Consider the following 18,865-nt stretch of genomic DNA (forward strand, 5'->3'; position numbering starts at 1 on the left):
TGTTGAACAGATCCTGGGCTTTTTCTGGATTGGATCAGGTAGTAATGTGGTACCACACTGAAACAGTCCATTAAACCCGGTTTCGATCAATATTTTAGAGGACAACGCAAGTTAGGTCTGGGATAGGTCTGGGATTTGCCCTGATCAGGCTCGCACTTTCGCATATTTCTCATACTCGGTGGCCAGATTCTGGGCTTTTTCTGGTTTGGATCCCGTAGTATTGTGCTACCACACTGAAACATTCAATTAATCCTGGTCTTAATAAATATTTTAGAGGATAACGCATGTTAGATCTGGGTTATGTCTAGGATTTGTTCAAATCAGGCTCATAAATTCGCATATTTCTCATACTTCATGGCTAGATACTGGGCTTTTTCAGGATTGGATCACGTAGTAATGTGGTAGCACACTGAAACTGTCCATTAAACCTGGTTTCGATCAATATTTTAGAGGATAACGCATGTTCTGTCTAGGTTAGGCCTGGGATTTGCCCTCATCAGACACATACTTTCGCATTTTCCACATACATGTTGAACAGATCCCGGGTATTTTTCTGGTTTGGATCACGTAGTAATGTGGTAGCACACTGAAACAGTCCATTAAACCTGGTTTCGACCAATATATTTGAGGATAACTCATGTTAGGTCTAGGTTAGGCCCGGGATTTGCACTCATCAGGGTCATATTTCCGCGTTCTTCACATACTTGTTGAACAGATCCTGGGCTTTTTCTGGATTGGATCAGGTAGTAATGTGGTACCACACTGAAACAGTCCATTAAACCTGGTTTCGATCAATATTTTAGAGGATAACGCATGTTAGGTCTGGGGTAGGTCTGGGATTTGCTCTCATCAGGCTCGTACTTTCGCATATTTCTCATACTTGATGGCCAGATTCTGGGCTTTTTCTAGTTTGGATTCTGTAGTAATGTGGTGCCACACTGAGACAGTCCATTTAACCTGGTTTCTATCAATATTTTAGAGGATAACGCATTTTAGGTCTGGGGTAGGTCTGGGATTTGCTCTCATCAGGCTCGTAGTTTCGCATATTTCTCATACTTGATGGCCAGATTCTGGGCTTTTTCTAGTTTGGATTCTGTAGTAATGTGGTGCCACACTGAGACAGTCCATTTAACCTGGTTTCTATCAATATTTTAGAGGATAACGCATGTTATGTCTAGGTTAGGCCTGGGATTTGCTCTCATCAGGCTCGTACTTTCGCATATTTCTCATAATTCATGGCCAGATTCTGGGCTTTTTCTGGATTGGATCAGGTAGTAATGTGGTACCACACTGAGACAGTCCATTAAACCTGGTTTCGATCAATATTTTAGAGGACAACGGAAGTTACGTCTCGGATAGGTCTGGGATTTGCCCTGATCAGGCTCGCACATTCGCATATTTCTCATACTCGGTGGCCAGATTCTGGGCTTTTTCTGGTTTGGATCCCGTAGTATTGTGCTACCACACTGAAACATTCAATTAAACCTGGTCTTGATAAATATTTTAGAGGATAACGCATGTTAGATCTGGGTTATGTCTAGGATTTGTCCAAATCAGGCTCATAAATTCGCATATTTCTCATACTTCATGGCTAGATACTGGGCTTTTTCAGGATTGGATCACGTAGTAATGTGGTAGCACACTGAAACAGTCCATTAAACCTGGTTTCGATCAATATTTTAGAGGATAACGCATGTTCTGTCTAGGTTAGGCCTGGGATTTGCCCTCATCAGACACATACTTTCGCATTTTCCACATACATGTTGAACAGATCCTGGGTATTTTTCTGGTTTGGATCACGTAGTAATGTGGTAGCACACTGAAACAGTCCATTAAACCTGGTTTCGATCAATATATTTGAGGATAACTCATGTTAGGTCTAGGTTAGGCCCGGGATTTGCACTCATCAGGGTCATATTTCCGCGTTCTTCACATACTTGTTGAACAGATCCTGGGCTTTTTCTGGATTGGATCAGGTAGTAATGTGGTACCACACTGATACAGTCCATTAAACCTGGTTTCGATCAATATTTTAGAGGATAACGCATGTTAGGTCTGGGGTAGGTCTGGGATTTGCTCTCATCAGGCTTGTACTTTCGCATATTTCTCATACTTGATGGCCAGATTCTGGGCTTTTTCTAGTTTGGATTCTGTAGTAATGTGGTGCCACACTGAGACAGTCCATTTAACCTGGTTTCTATCAATATTTTAGAGGATAACGCATTTTAGGTCTGGGGTAGGTCTGGGATTTGCTCTCATCAGGCTCGTAGTTTCGCATATTTCTCATACTTGATGGCCAGATTCTGGGCTTTTTCTAGTTTGGATTCTGTAGTAATGTGGTGCCACACTGAGACAGTCCATTTAACCTGGTTTCTATCAATATTTTAGAGGATAACGCATGTTATGTCTAGGTTAGGCCTGGGATTTGCTCTCATCAGGCTCGTACTTTCGCATATTTCTCATAATTCATGGCCAGATTCTGGGCTTTTTCTGGATTGGATCAGGTAGTAATGTGGTACCACACTGAGACAGTCCATTAAACCTGGTTTCGATCAATATTTTAGAGGACAACGGAAGTTACGTCTCGGATAGGTCTGGGATTTGCCCTGATCAGGCTCGCACTTTCGCATATTTCTCATACTCGGTGGCCAGATTCTGGGCTTTTTCTGGTTTGGATCCCGTAGTATTGTGCTACCACACTGAAACATTCAATTAAACCTGGTCTTGATAAATATTTTAGAGGATAACGCATGTTAGATCTGGGTTATGTCTAGGATTTGTCCAAATCAGGCTCATAAATTCGCATATTTCTCATACTTCATGGCTAGATACTGGGCTTTTTCAGGATTGGATCACGTAGTAATGTGGTACCACACTTAAACAGTAAATTAAACCTAGTTTCGATCAATGTTTTAGAGGATAACGCAAGTTAGGTCTGGGATAGGTCTGGCATTTGCCCTCATCAGGGTCATATTATCGCATTTTTCACATACTTGTTGAACAGATCCCTGGCTTTTTCTGGTTTGAATCACGTAGAAATGTGGTACCAAACTGAAACATTCAATTAAACCTGGTACTGATAAATAATTTTGAGGGTAACGCATGTTAGGTCTAGGTTAGGCCCGGGATTTGCCCTCATCAGGGTCATATTTCCGCGTTCTTCACATACTTGTTGAACAGATCCTGGGTATTTTTCTGGTTTGGATCACGTAGTAATGTGGTAGCACACTGAAACAGTCGATTAAACCTGGTTTCGATCAGTATTTTTGAGGGTAACGCATGTTAGGTCTAGGTTAGGCCTGGGATTTGCTCTCATCAGGCTCGTACTTTCGCATATTCCTCATGGTTCATGGCCAGATTCTGGGCTTTTTCTAGATTGGCTCCTGTAGTATTGTGGTACCACACTGAAACATTCAATTAAACCTGGTCTTGATAAATATTTTAGAGGATAACGCATGTTAGATCTGGGTTATGTCTAGGATTTGCCCAAATCAGGCTCATAAATTCGCATATTTCTCATACTTCATGGCTAGATACTGGGCTTTTTCAGGATTGGATCACGTAGTAATGTGGTACCACACTGAAACAGTACATTTAACCTGGTTTCGATCAATATTTTAGAGGACAACGCAAGTTAGGTCTGGGATAGGTCTAGGATTTGCCCTAATCAGGCACATAATTTCGCATTTTCCACATACATGTTGAACAGACCCTGGGTTTTTTCTGGTTTGGATGACGTAGTATTGTGGTACCACATTGAAACATTCAATTAAACCTGGTCTTGATAAATATTTTAGAGGATAACGCATGTTAGATCTGGGTTATGTCTAGGATTTGCCCAAATCAGGCTCATAAATTCGCATATTTCTCATACTTCATGGCTAGATATTGGGCTTTTTCAGGATTGGATCACGTAGTAATGTGGTACCACACTGGAACAGTAAATTAAACCTAGTTTCGATCAATATTTTAGAGGTTAACGCATGTTCTGTCTAGGTTAGGCCTGGGATTTGCCCTCATCAGACACATACTTTTGCATTTTCCACATACATGTTGAACAGATCCTGGGTATTATTCTGGTTTGGATCAGGTAGTAATGTGGTACCACACTGAAGCAGTAGATTAAACCTGGTTTCGATCAATATATTTGAGGATAACTAATGTTAGGTCTAGGTTAGGCCCGGGATTTGCCCTCATCAGGGTCATATTTCCGCGTTCTTCACATACTTGTTGAACAGATCCTGGGCTTTTTCTGGATTGGATCAGGTAGTAATGTGGTACCACACTGAAACAGTCCATTAAACCCGGATTCGATCAATATTTTAGAGGACAACGCAAGTTAGGTCTGGGATAGGTCTGGGATTTGCCCTGATCAGGCTCGCACTTTCGCATATTTCTCATACTCGGTGGCCAGATTCTGGGCTTTTTCTGGTTTGGATCCCGTAGTATTGTGGTACCACACTGAAACATTCAATTAAACCTGGTCTTGACAAATATTTTAGAGGATAACGCATGTTAGATCTGGGTTATGTCTAGGATTTGCCCAAATCAGGCTCATAAATTCGCATATTTCTCATACTTCATGGCTTGATACTGGGCTTTTTCAGGATTGGATCACGTAGTAATGTGGTGGCACACTGAAACAGTCCACTAAACCTGGTTTCGATCAATATTTTAGAGGATAACGCATGTTCTGTCTAGGTTAGGCCTGGGATTTCCCCTCATCAGACACATACTTTCGCATTTTCCGCATACATGTTGAACAGATTCTGGGTTTTTTCTGGTTTGGATCACGTAGTAATGTGGTAGCACAATGAAACAGTCCATTAAGCCTGGTTTCGATCAATATATTTGGGGATAACTCATGTTAGGTCTAGGTTAGTCCCGGGGTTTGCCCTCATCAGGGTCATATTTCCGCGTTCTTCACATACTTGTTGAACAGATCCTGCGTTTTTTCTGGTTTGGATCAGGTAGTAATGAGGTACCACACAGAAGCAGCCGATTAAACCTGGTTTCGATCAATATTTTCGAGGATAACGCAAGTTAGGTCTGGAATAGGTCTGGGATTTGCCCTCATCAGGGTCACATTTTCGCGTTCTTCACATACTTGTTGAACAGATCCTGGGTATTTTTCTGGTATGGATCACGTAGTAATGTGGTACCACACTGCAATAGTCGATTAAACCTGGTTTCGATCAATATTTTAGAGGACAACGCAAGTTAGGTCTGGGATAGGTCTGGGATTTGCCCTGACCAGGCTCGTACTTTCGCATATTTCTCATACTTGGTTGCCAGATTCTGGGCTTTTTCTGGTTTGAATCCCGTAGTATTGTGGTACCACACTGAAACATTCAATTAAACCTGGTCTTGATAAATATTTTAGAGGATAACGCATGTTAGATCTGGGTTATGTCTAGGATTTGTCCAAATCAGGCTCATAAATTCGCATATTTCTCATACTTCATGGCTAGATACTGGTCTTTTTCAGGATTGGATCACGTAGTAATGTGGTACCACACTTAAACAGTAAATTAAACCTAGTTTCGATCAATGTTTTAGAGGATAACGCAAGTTAGGTCTGGGATAGGTCTGGGATTTGCCCTCATCAGGCTCATATTTCCGCGTTCTTCACATACTTGTTGAACAGATCCTGGGTATTTTTCTGGTTTGGATCACGTAGTAATGTGGTACCACACTGTAGTAGTCGATTAAACCTGGTTTCGATCAATATTTTAGAGGACAACGCAAGTTAGGTCTGGGATAGGTCTGGGATTTGCCCTCATCAGGCTCATAGTTTCGCGTTTTTCACATACTTGTTGAACAGATCCTGGGTTTTTCTGTTTTGGATCACGTTGTAATGTGGTGCCACACTGAAACTGTCCATTAAACCTGGTTTCGATCAATATTTTAGAGAATAACGCATGTTAGGTCATGGTTAGGTCTGGGATTTGCTCTCATCAGGCTCGTACCTTCGCATATTTCTCATACTTGATGGCTAGATCCAGGGCTTTTTCTGGATTGGGTTACGTAGTAATGTGGTACCACACAGAAACAGTCCATTAAACCTGGTTTCCATCAATATTTTAGAGGACAACGTAAGTTAGGTCTGGTATAGGTCTGGGATTTGCCCTCATTAGGGTCATATTTTCGCGTTCTTCACATACTTGTTGAACAGATCCTGGGTATTTTTCTGGTTTGGATCAGGTAGTAATGTGGTACCACACTGAAACAGTCGATTAATCCTGGTTTCGATCAATATTTTTGAGGATAACTCATGTTAGACCTAGGTTAGGCCCGGGATTTGCCCTCATCAGGGTCATATTTCCGCGTTCTTCACATACTTGTTGAACAGATCCTGGGTATTTTTCTGGTTTGGATCACGTAGTAATGTGGTACCACACTGAAACATTCAATTAAACCTGGTCTTGATAAATATTTTAGAGGATAACGCATGTTAGGTCTGGGTTAGGTCTAGGATTTGCCCTCATCAGGCTCATACTTTCGCATATTACTCATACTTGATGGCTAGATCCAGGGCTTTTTCTGGATTGGATCACGTAGTAATGTGGTACCACACTGAAACAGTCCATTAAACCTGGTTTCCATCAATATTTTAGAGGGCAACGTAAGTTAGGCCTGGTATAGGTCTGGGATTTGCCCCCATCAGGGTCATATTTTCGCGTTCTTCACATACTTGTTGAACAGGTCCTGGGTATTTTTCTGGTTTGGATCAGGTAGTAATGTGGCACCACACTGAAGCAGCCGATTATACCTGGTTTCGATCAATATTTTCGAGGATAACGCAAGTAAGATCTGGGATAGGTCTGGGATTTGGCCTCATCAGGGTCACATTTTCGCGTTCTTCACATACTTGTTGAACAGATCCTGGGTATTTTTCTGGTTTGGATCAGGTAGTAATGTGGTACCACACTGAAACAGTCCATTAAACCTGGTTTCGATCAATATATTTGAGGATAACTCATGTTAGGTCTAGGTTAGGCCCGGGATTTGCCGTCATCAGGGTCATATTTCCGCGTTTTTCACATACTTGTTGAACAGATCCTGGGTATTTTTCTGGTTTGGATCACGTAGTAATGTGGTACCACACTGCAATAGTCGATTAAACCTGGTTTCGATCAATATTTTAGAGGACAACGCAAGTTAGGTCTGGGATAGGTCTGGGATTTGCCCTGATCAGGCTCGTACTTTCGCATATTTCTCATAGTTGGTTGCCAGATTCTGGGCTTTTTCTGGTTTGGATCCCGTAGTATTGTGGTACCACACTGAAACGTTCAATTAAACCTGGTCTTGATAAATATTTTAGATGATAACGCATGTTAGATCTGGGTTATGTCTAGGATTTGCCCTAATCAGGCTCATAAGTTCGCATATTTCTCATACTTAATGGCTAGATCCTGGGCTTTTTCTGTTTTGGATCGCGTAGTTATGTGGTACCACACTGAAACAGTCCATTAAACCTGGTTTCGATCAATATTTTAGAGACTGACGCATGTTAGGTCATGGTTAGGTCTGGGATTTGCCCTCATCAGGCTCATAGTTTCGCGTTTTTCACATACTTGTTGAACAGATCCTGGGTTTTTTCTGGTTTGGATCACGTTGTAATGTGGTACCACACAGAAACAGTCCATTAAACCTGGTTTCGATCAATATTTTAGAGAATAACGCATGTTAGGTCATGGTTAGGTCTGGGATTTGCTCTCATCAGGCTCGTACTTTCGCATTCTTCACATACTTGTTGAACGGATCCTGGGTTTTTTCTGGTTTGGATAACGTAGTAATGTGGTAGCACACTGAAACAGTCCATTAAACCTGGTTTCGATCAATATTTTAGAGAATAACTCATGTTAGGTCTAGGTTAGGTCTGGGATTTGCCCTCATCAGGCTCATACTTTCGCATATTACTCATACTTGATGGCTAGATCCAGGGTTTTTTCAGGTTTGGATCACGCAGTAATGAGGTACCACACTGAAACATTCAATTAAACCTGGTCTTGATAAATATATTAGAGGATAACGCATGTTAGGTTATGGGTTAGGTCTAGGATTTGCCCTGATCAGGCTCATACTTTCGCATATTTCCCATACTTGATGGCTAGATCCAGGGCTTTTTCTGGATTGGATCACGTAGTAATGTGGTACCACACTGAAACAGTCAATTAAACCTGGTTTCCATCAATATTTTAGAGGACAACGCAAGTTAGGTCTGGTATAGGTCTGGGATTTGCCCTCATCAGGGTCATATTTTCACGTTCTTCACATACTTGTTGAACAGATCCTGGGTATTTTTCTGGTTTGGATCAGGTAGTAACGTGGTACCACACTGAAGCAGTCGATTAAACCTGGTTTCGATCAATATTTTTGAGGATAACGCATGTTAGGTCTAGGTTAGGCCCGGGATTTGCCCTCACCAGGGTCATATTTCCGCGTTCTTCACATACTTGTTGAACAGATCCTAGGTATTTTTCTGGTTTGGATCACGCAGTAATGTGGTACCACACTGAAATAGTCGGTTAAACCGGTTTTCGATCAATATTTTAGAGATTAACGCATGTTAGGTCATGGTTAGGTCTGGGATTTGCTCTCATCAGGCTCGTACTTTCGCAAATTCCTCATACATGATGGCCAGATTCTGGGCTTTTTCTAATTAAATTTGGATCCTGTAGTAATGTGGTACCACACTGAAACAGTCCATTTAACCTGGTTTCGATCAATATTATAGAGGATAACGCATGTTATGTCTCGGTTAGGCCTGGGATTTGCCCTCATCAGACACATACTTTCGCATTCTCCACATACTTGTTGAACAGATCCTGGGTTTTTTCAGGTTTGGACACGTAGTAATGTGGTACCACACTGAAACATTCAATTAAACCTGGTCTTGATAAATATTTTGGAGGATAACGCATGTTAGGTCTGGGTTAGGTCTAGGATTTGCCCTAATCAGGCTCATATTTTCGCATATTTCTCAAACTTGATGGCCACATCTATTGCTTTTTCTGGTTTGGATCATGTGGTAATGTGGTATCACACTGATAAAGCCCATTAAACCCGGTTTCGATGAATAGTTTAGAGGATAACTCATGTTAGGTCAAGGTTAGTCCTGGGATTTGCCCTCATCAGACTCATACTTTCGCATATTTCTCATACTTGTTGGCCAAATCCTGGGTTTTTTTCTGGTCTGGATCACGTAGTAATGTGGTACCACACTGAATCAGTCCATTAAACCTGGTTTCGATCAATATTTTAGAACTTAACGCAAGTTAGGTCTAGGTTAGGCCTGGGATTTGCCATTACCAGGGTCATATTTTCGCGTTCTTCACATACTTGTTGAACAGATCCTGGGTATTTTTCTGGTTTGGATCAGGTAGTAACGTGGTACCACACTGAAGCAGTCGATTAAACCTGGTTTCGATCAATATTTTTGAGGATAACGCAAGTTATGTCTGGGATAGTTCCGGGATTTGCCCTCGTCAGGCTCATACTTTCGCATTCTTCACATACTTGTTGAACGGATCCTGGGTTTTTTCAGGTTTGGATCACGTAGTAATGTGGTACCACACTGAAACATTCAATTAAACCTGGTCTTGATAAATATTTTAGAGGATAACGCATGTTAGGTCAGGGTTAGGTCTAGGATTTGCCCTCATCAGGCTCGTACTTTCGAATATTTCTCATAGTTCATGGCCTGATTCTGGGCTTTTTCTGGTTTGGATCACATAGTAATGTGGTACCACACTGAAACAGTCGATTAAACCCGGTTTCGGTCAGTATTTTTGAGGGTAACGCATGTTAGGTCTAGGTTAGGCCTGGGATTTTCCCTCATCAGACACATACTTTCGCATTCTTCACATACTTGTTGAACAGATCCGGGGTTTTTTCAGGTTTGGATCACGTAGAAATGTGGTACCACACTGAAACATTCAATTAAACCTGGTACTGATAAATATTTTTGAGGGAATCGGATGTTAGGTCTAGGTTAGGCCTGGGATTTTCCCTCATCAGACACATACTTTCGCATTCTTCACATACTTGTTGAACGGATCCTGGGTTTTTTCTGGTTTGGATAACGTAGTAATGTGGTAGCACACTGAAACAGTCCATTAAACCTGGTTTCGATCAATATTTTAGAGAATAACTCATGTTAGGTCTAGGTTAGGTCTGGGATTTGCCCTCAACAGGTTCATATTTTCGCGTTCTTTACATACTTGTTAAACAGATCCTGGGCATTTTTCTGGTTTGGATCACGTAGTAATGTGGTACCACACTAAAACAGTCCATTAAACCTTGTTTCGATCAATATTTTAGAGGATAACTCATGTTATGTCTAGGTTAGGCCTGTGATTTGCCCTCATCAGACACATACTTTCGCATTCTTCAGATACTTGCTGAACGGATCCTGGGTTTTTTCTGGTTTGGATCACGTAGTAATGTGGTAGCACACTGAAACAGACCATTAAACCTGGTTTCGATCAATATTTTAGAGAATAACTCATGTTAGGTCTAGGTTAGGTCTGGGATTTGCCCTCATCAGGTTCATATTTTCGCGTTCTTCACATTCTTGTTAAACAGATTCTGGGTATTTTTCTAGTTTGGATCACGTAGTAATGTGGTACCACACTAAAACTGTCCATTAAACCTTGTTTCACCAATATTTTAGAGGATAACGCATGTTCTGTCTAGGTTAGGCCTGGGATTTGCCCTCATCAGACACATACTTTCGCATTTTCCACATACATGTTGAACAGGTCCTGGGTTTTTTCTGGTTTGGATCACGTAGTAATATGGTAGCACACTGAAACAGTCCATTAAACCTGGTTTCGATCAATATTTTTGAGGATAACGCATGTTAGATCTAGGTTAGGCCTGGGATTTGCCCTCATCAGACACATACTTTCGCATTCGTCACATACTTGTTGACGGATCCTGGGTATTTTTCTGGTTTGGATCAGGTAGTAACGTGGTACCACACTGAAGCAGTCGATTAAACCTGGTTTCGATCAATATTTTTGAGGATAACGCATGTTATGTCTGGGAGAGGTCCGGGATTTGCCCTCATCAGACACATACTTTTTTTTTTTTTTTTTTTTTTTTTTTGTCGTGGGGAAAATCTTCGAAAGACTCCCTCCCACCTCCTTGGGGAGAGGTGGGAGGGGTGTGTGGGATTCCCCGCGCCCGTACAACGACAGGCGCGGGACCTACCCACTAAAAACCCCACGGTGACCCTTCGGCACGCTTTGGGAGGATACCGGGAATCGCTCGAAGCATTCTTCCGGTATCCTCCCCGTGCCCGCGCTTTCGCGCCCATCCCCCGGGGGGACAATCGGTCCCCCCAGTAGACACACTGCCTCATAGCGGCGGGACGGGGCCACTCCATCCCGCCGCTATCCGTCCCGGGGCCGCGTTTAGTGGCGGCTGCGAGCCCCAACTCGCAACCGCCCGCGACCCCGTTTCCACCCCTCGGCGGCCGGGCGTTCTTGGCCGCACCAGACCGCCGAGGGTGCCTCCCCTTGCGTCGGACCGGTAGGGGGAGGCACTCCTACCCCCAACCGGTCCGACCCGGCGCCGCCTGGCGGGAGGAGGGTCCCCTCAGGACCCCCCTCCCAGCCTAGGTCATCCGCCACGCCGAGGCGGCCGCCCGCGACGCCTCGCGACCGGGCGACGACCTCGGGCCACCGCACGAGCGCGAGCTTCAGCGCGCCGCTGAAGCTCGCGCTCCCTCCCCGCGGCCTCCTTCTGCAACATTACGTTCTCGCAGAAGGAGGCCACGGCCCTCCACTTCTCCTCGCTGCCGAGCATGGCGCGCACCACGCCCGGCAGCGAGACATCCCGCCCGACGACGCCGACCAGGACACGGCGCTCCCCCTCCCACGCGGGGCATACCTCCAGGGTATGATCCGCCGTGTCCTCCTCAGCGTCGCAGTGGCAGCAACGCGCCGTCGGCTCCTTCCCTATCCGGCACAGGTATCTTCCGAAGCTCCCATGCCCGGAAAACACCTGTGCCAGCCGGTAGGTGAAGCTGCCATGGCCTCTGTCCAGCCACTCCTTCAGGAGTGGCCGAACAGCCCCGACAGTCCGGTGCCCCGCGGTTGGCAGAGCCAGCCGCTCCTGCCACGCGAGCAACACGGACTGCCGGGCCTGGCGCTTCAAATCGCCCCAAGCAGGTTCCTGCCCGCCCGGGACCGCCCCCACCCCCGCGCGACGGTCGACGCGGTGCCGGTACATCACCGCGTGCGACCGCGCGAGCAGGTCCATGGGCGGCATCCCCGCTAGCACCGTCGCCGCCTCATGTGACACGGTCCGATACCCGCGGACGACCCTGAGCGCCATGCGCCTCTGCACCCGACGCAGCATAGTCATGCTGCGCCGGGAGGCAGCCAGGTCGTCCGCCCAGACGGGGGCCCCGTATAGGGCCACCGACTGGACCATTGCCACATAGAGGCGACGAACTCGGCCCGCCGGGCCCCCCAGGTTGGGCAGGATCCGGCCCAGAGCCGCAACCATCCTTTCCAACCGGGGGCCAGGCAGCGGAAATGCTCCACGAAACGCCAGTGGCTATCGAGGATCAGCCCCAGATACCTGATCTGGGGCTTCACCTCGATGTCAGCCCCACCCACCCGGATCAGAGGGGGTGGCGGATCCTGCCGAGGTGAATGAAACGCAATCACCTCGGTCTTATGGACCGCCACCGTCATCCCCATCCCCCTGATCTGGTCGACGACGCGTTGCGACCCCTCCTCCGCGCGACGCATGGCCCTCCCCCAGTGCGCCCCGACGGCCAGCACCAGTGTGTCATCCGCATAACACACCGTGCTGACGCCGTCGGGGATCAGACACATACTTTCGCATTCGTCACATACTTGTTGACGGATCCTGGGTATTTTTCTGGCTTGGATCTGGTAGTAATGTGGTACCACACTGAAACAGTCGATAAAAACCTAGTTTCGATCAATTTTTTTGAGGGTAACGCATTTTAGGTCTAGGTTAGGCCTGGTATTTTCCCGCATGAGACACATACTTTCACATTCTTCGCAGACTTGTTGAACGGATTCTGGGCTTTTTCTGGTTTGGATGCCGTAGTAATGTGGTACCACACTGAAACATTCAATTAAACCTGGTCTTGATAAATATTTTGGAGGATAACGCATGTTAGGTCTGGGTTAGGTCTAGGATTTGCCCTAATCAGGCTCATATTTTCGCATATTTCTCAAACTTGATGGCCAGATCCATTGCTTTTTCTGGTTTGGATCATGTGGTAATGTGGTATCACACTGATGCAGCCCATTAAACCTGGTTTCAATGAATAGTTTAGAGGATAACTCATGTTAGGTCAAGGTTAGTCCTGGGATTTGCCCTCATCAGACTCATACTTTCGCATATTTCTCGTACTTGTTGGCCAGATCCTGGGTTGTTTTCTGGCCTGGATCACGTAGTAATGTGGTACCACACTGAATCAGTCCATTAAACCTGGTTTCGATCAATATTTTAGAACTTAACGCATGTTAGGTCTAGGTTAGGCCTGGGATTTGCCCTCAGCAGGCACATACTTTCGCATTCTTCACATATTTGTTGTACAGATCCTGGGTTTTTTCTGGTTTGGATCACGTAGTAATGTGGTCGCACACTGAAACAGTCCATTAAACCTGGTTTCGATCAATATTTTAGAGGATAACGCATGTTCTGTCTAGGTTAGGCCTGGGATTTGCCCTCATCAGACACATACTTTCGCATTCGTCACATACTTGTTGACGGATCCTGGGTTTTTTGTGGTTTGGATCACGTAGTAAAGTGGTACCACACAGAAACTGTCAACTAAACCTGGTTTCGATCAGTATTTTAGAGGATAACGCATGTTAGGGCTCGGTTAGGTGTGGGATTTGCCCTCATCGGGCTCATACCTTCGCATATTTCTCATACTTGATGGCCAGATTCTGGGCTTTCACTGGTCTGGATCACGTAGTAACGTGGTACCACACTGAAACAGTCCATTAAACCTGGTTTCGATCAATATTCTATAGAATAACGCATGTTAGGTCTTGGTTAGGTCTGGGATTTGCTCTCATCAGGCTCGTACGTTCGCATATTTCTCAAACTTGATGGCCAGGTTCTGGGCTTTCACTGGTCTGGATCACGTAGTAACGTGGTACCACACTGAAACAGTCCATTAAACCTGGTTTCGATCAATATTTATGAGGATAAAGCATGTTAGGTCTGGATAAGGTCTGGGATTTGCTCTCATCAGGCTCATACTGTCGCATATTTCTCATACTTGTTAGCCAGATCCATTGCTTTTTCTGGTTTGGATCACGTGGTAATGTGGTATCACACTGAAACAGTTCATGAAACCTGGTTTCGACCAATATTTTAGATGATAACGCATGTTAGGTCTGGGTTAGGGCTAGGATTTGCCCTCATCAGACACATACTTTCGCATTCTTCACATACTTGTTGAACAGATCCTGGGATTTTTCTGGTTTGGATCACGTAGTAATGTGGTACCACACTGAAACAGTCCATTAAACCTGGTTTCGATCAATATTTTAGAGAATAACGCATGTTAGGTCTTGGTTAGGTCTGGGATTTGCTATCATCAGGCTCGTACTTTCGCATATTTCTCATACTTGATGGCCAGATTCTGGGCTTTTTCTAGTTTGGATCCTGTAGTAATGTGGTACCACACTGAAACAGTCCATTTAACCTGGTTTCGATCAATATTATAGAGGATAACGCATGTTATGTCTCGGTTAGGCCTGGGATTTGCCCTCATCAGACACATACTTTCGCATTCTCCACATACTTGTTGAACAGGTCCTGGGTTTTTTCAGGTTTGGATCACGTAGTAATGTGGTACCACACTGAAACATTCAATTAAACCTGGTCTTGATAAATATTTTAGAGGATAACGCATGTTAGGTCTGGGTTAGGTCTAGGATTTGCCCTCATCAGGCTCATACTTTCGCATATTTCTCATACTTGACGGCTAGATCCAGGGCTTTTTCTGGTTTGGATCCTGTAGTAATGTGGTACCACACTGAAACAGTCCATTTAACCTGGTTTCGATCAATATTATAGAGGATAACGCATGTTATGTCTAGGTTAGGCCTGGGATTTGCCCTCATCAGACACATACTTTCGCATCCTCCACATACTTGTTGAACAGATCCTCGGTTTTTTCTGGATTGGAACACGTAGTAATGTGGTACCCCACTGAAACAGTCGATTAAACCTGGTTTCGATCAATATTTTTGAGGATAACGCATGTTAGGTCTAGGTTAGGCCCGGGATTTGCTCACATCAGGGTCATATTTCCGCGATCTTCACATACTTGTTTAACAGATCCTGGGTTTTTTTCTGGTTTGGATCACATAGTAATGTGGTACCACACTGAAACAGTCGATTAAACCTGGTTTCGATCAGTATTATTGAGGGTAACGCATGTTAGGTCTAGGTTAGGCCTGGGATTTTCCCTCATCAGACACATACTTTCGCATACTTCACATACTTGTTGAACAGATCCTGGGATTTTTCAGGATTGGATCACGTAGTAATGTGGTACCACACTGAAATAGTCGATTAAACCTGGTTTCTATCAATATTTTAGAGGATAACGCAAGTTAGGTCTGGTATAGGTCTGGGATTTGCCCTCATCAGGGTCATATTTTCGCGTTCTTCACATACTTGTTGAACATATCCTGGGTATTTTTCTGGTTTGGATCAGGTAGTAATGTGGTACCACACTGAAACAGTCGATTAATCCTGGTCTCGTTCAACATTTTACAGGATAACGCCGGTTAGGACACGGTTAGGTGTGGGATTTGCCCTCATCAGGCTCATACTGTCGCATATTTCTCATACTTGTTAGACAGATCCATTGCTTTTTCTGGTTTGGAGCACGCGGTAATGTGGTATCACACTGAAACAGTCCATGAAACCTGGTTTCGATCAATATTCTAGAGAATAACGCATGTTAGGTCTTGGTTAGGTCTGGGATTTGCTCTCATCAGGCACATAGTTTCGCATATTTCTCAAACTTGTTGGCCAGATTCTGTGCTTTCACTGGGTTGGATCACGTAGTGATGTTGTACCGCCCTATAACAGTCAATTCAACCTGGTTTCGATCAATATTTTAGATGATAACGCATGTTAGGTCTAGGTTAGGCCTGGGATTTGCCCTCATCAGACTCATACTTTCGCATTCTTCACATATTTGTTGAACAGACCCTGGGTTATTTCTGGTTTGGATCAGGTAGTAATGCGGTACCACACTGAAACAGTCGATTAAACCTGGACACGATCAACATTTTAGAGGATCACGCAGGTTAGGACTCGGTTAGGTGTGGGATTTGCCCTCATCAGGCTCATACTTTCGCATATTTCTCATACCTGTTGGCCAGATACGTTGCTTTTTCTGGATTGGATCACATACTGAAGTGGTACCACACTGAAACAGTCAATTATACCGGGTCTCGATCAATATTTTAGAGGATAACGCATGTTAGGGCTGGGTTAGGTCCAGTATTTGCCCGCATCAGGCTCATACTTTCGCATATTTCTCATACTTGATGGCCAGATTCTGGGCTTTCACTGGTCTGGATCACGTAGTAACGTGGTACCACACTGAAACAGTCCATTAAACCTGGTTTCGATCAATATTCTAGAGAATAACGCATGTTAGGTCTTGGTTAGGTCTGGGATTTACTCTCATCAGGCTCGTACGTTCGCATATTTCTCAAACTTGATGGCCAGATTCTGGGCTTTCACTGGTCTGGATCACGTAGTAACGTGGCACCACACTGAAACAGTCCATTAAACCTGGTTTCGATCAATATTTTTGAGGATAACGCATGTTAGGTCTGGGATAGGTCTGGGATCTGCCCTCATCAGACTCATACCTTCGCATTCTTCACATGCTTGTTGAACAGTTCCTGGGTTTTCCTGGTTTGGATCACGTAGCAATGTGGTACCACACTGAAACAGTCAATTATACCTGGTCTCGATCAATATTTTAGAGGATAGCGCATGATAGATCTGGGTTAGGTGCAGGATTTGCCCGCATCAGGCTCATACTTTCGCATATTTCTCATACTTGTTGGCCAGGTCCAGGGCTTTTTCTGGTTTGGATCACGTAGTAATGTGGTACCACTCTGAAACAGTCGATTAAACCTGGTTTCGATGAATATTTTAGATGATAACGCATGTTAGGTCTGGGTTAGGGCTAGGGTTTGCCCTCATCAGACACATACTTTCGCATTCTTCACATACTTGTTGAACATATCCTGGGTTTTTTCTAGTTTGGATCACGTAGTAATGTGGTACCACACTGAAACGGTCCATTAAAGCTGGATTCGATCAATATTTTAGAGAATAACGCATGTTAGGTCATGGTTAGTTCTGGGATTTGCTATCATCAGGCTCGTACTTTCGCATATTTCTCATACTTGATGGCCATATTCTGGGCTTTTTCTGGTTTGGATCAGGTAGTAATGTGGTACCACACTGAAACAGTCGATTAATCCTGGTCTCGTTCAACATTTTACAGGATAACGCCGGTTAGGACACGGTTAGGTGTGGGATTTGCCCTCATCAGGCTCATACTGTCGCATATTTCTCATACTTGTTAGACAGATCCATTGCTTTTTCTGGTTTGGAGCACGCGGTAATGTGGTATCACACTGAAACAGTCCATGAAACCTGGTTTCGATCAATATTCTAGAGAATAACGCATGTTAGGTCTTGGTTAGGTCTGGGATTTGCTCTCATCAGGCACATAGTTTCGCATATTTCTCAAACTTGTTGGCCAGATTCTGTGCTTTCACTGGGTTGGATCACGTAGTGATGTTGTACCGCCCTATAACAGTCAATTCAACCTGGTTTCGATCAATATTTTAGATGATAACGCATGTTAGGTCTAGGTTAGGCCTGGGATTAGCCCTCATCAGACTCATACTTTCGCATTCTTCACATATTTGTTGAACAGACCCTGGGTTATTTCTGGTTTGGATCAGGTAGTAATGCGGTACCACACTGAAACAGTCGATTAAACCTGGACACGATCAACATTTTAGAGGATCACGCAGGTTAGGACTCGGTTAGGTGTGGGATTTGCCCTCATCAGGCTCATACTTTCGCATATTTCTCATACCTGTTGGCCAGATACGTTGCTTTTTCTGGATTGGATCACATACTGAAGTGGTACCACACTGAAACAGTCAATTATACCGGGTCTCGATCAATATTTTAGAGGATAACGCATGTTAGGGCTGGGTTAGGTCCAGTATTTGCCCGCATCAGGCTCATACTTTCGCATATTTCTCATACTTGATGGCCAGATTCTGGGCTTTCACTGGTCTGGATCACGTAGTAACGTGGTACCACACTGAAACAGTCCATTAAACCTGGTTTCGATCAATATTCTAGAGAATAACGCATGTTAGGTCTTGGTTAGGTCTGGGATTTACTCTCATCAGGCTCGTACGTTCGCATATTTCTCAAACTTGATGGCCAGATTCTGGGCTTTCACTGGTCTGGATCACGTAGTAACGTGGCACCACACTGAAACAGTCCATTAAACCTGGTTTCGATCAATATTTTTGAGGATAACGCATGTTAGGTCTGGGATAGGTCTGGGATCTGCCCTCATCAGACTCATACCTTCGCATTCTTCACATGCTTGTTGAACAGTTCCTGGGTTTTCCTGGTTTGGATCACGTAGCAATGTGGTACCACACTGAAACAGTCAATTATACCTGGTCTCGATCAATATTTTAGAGGATAGCGCATGTTAGATCTGGGTTAGGTGCAGGATTTGCCCGCATCAGGCTCATACTTTCGCATATTTCTCATACTT

This window comes from Colletes latitarsis, chromosome 3 (assembly GCF_051014445.1).
Source record: "Colletes latitarsis isolate SP2378_abdomen chromosome 3, iyColLati1, whole genome shotgun sequence".
NCBI classification, from domain to species: domain Eukaryota; kingdom Metazoa; phylum Arthropoda; class Insecta; order Hymenoptera; family Colletidae; genus Colletes; species Colletes latitarsis.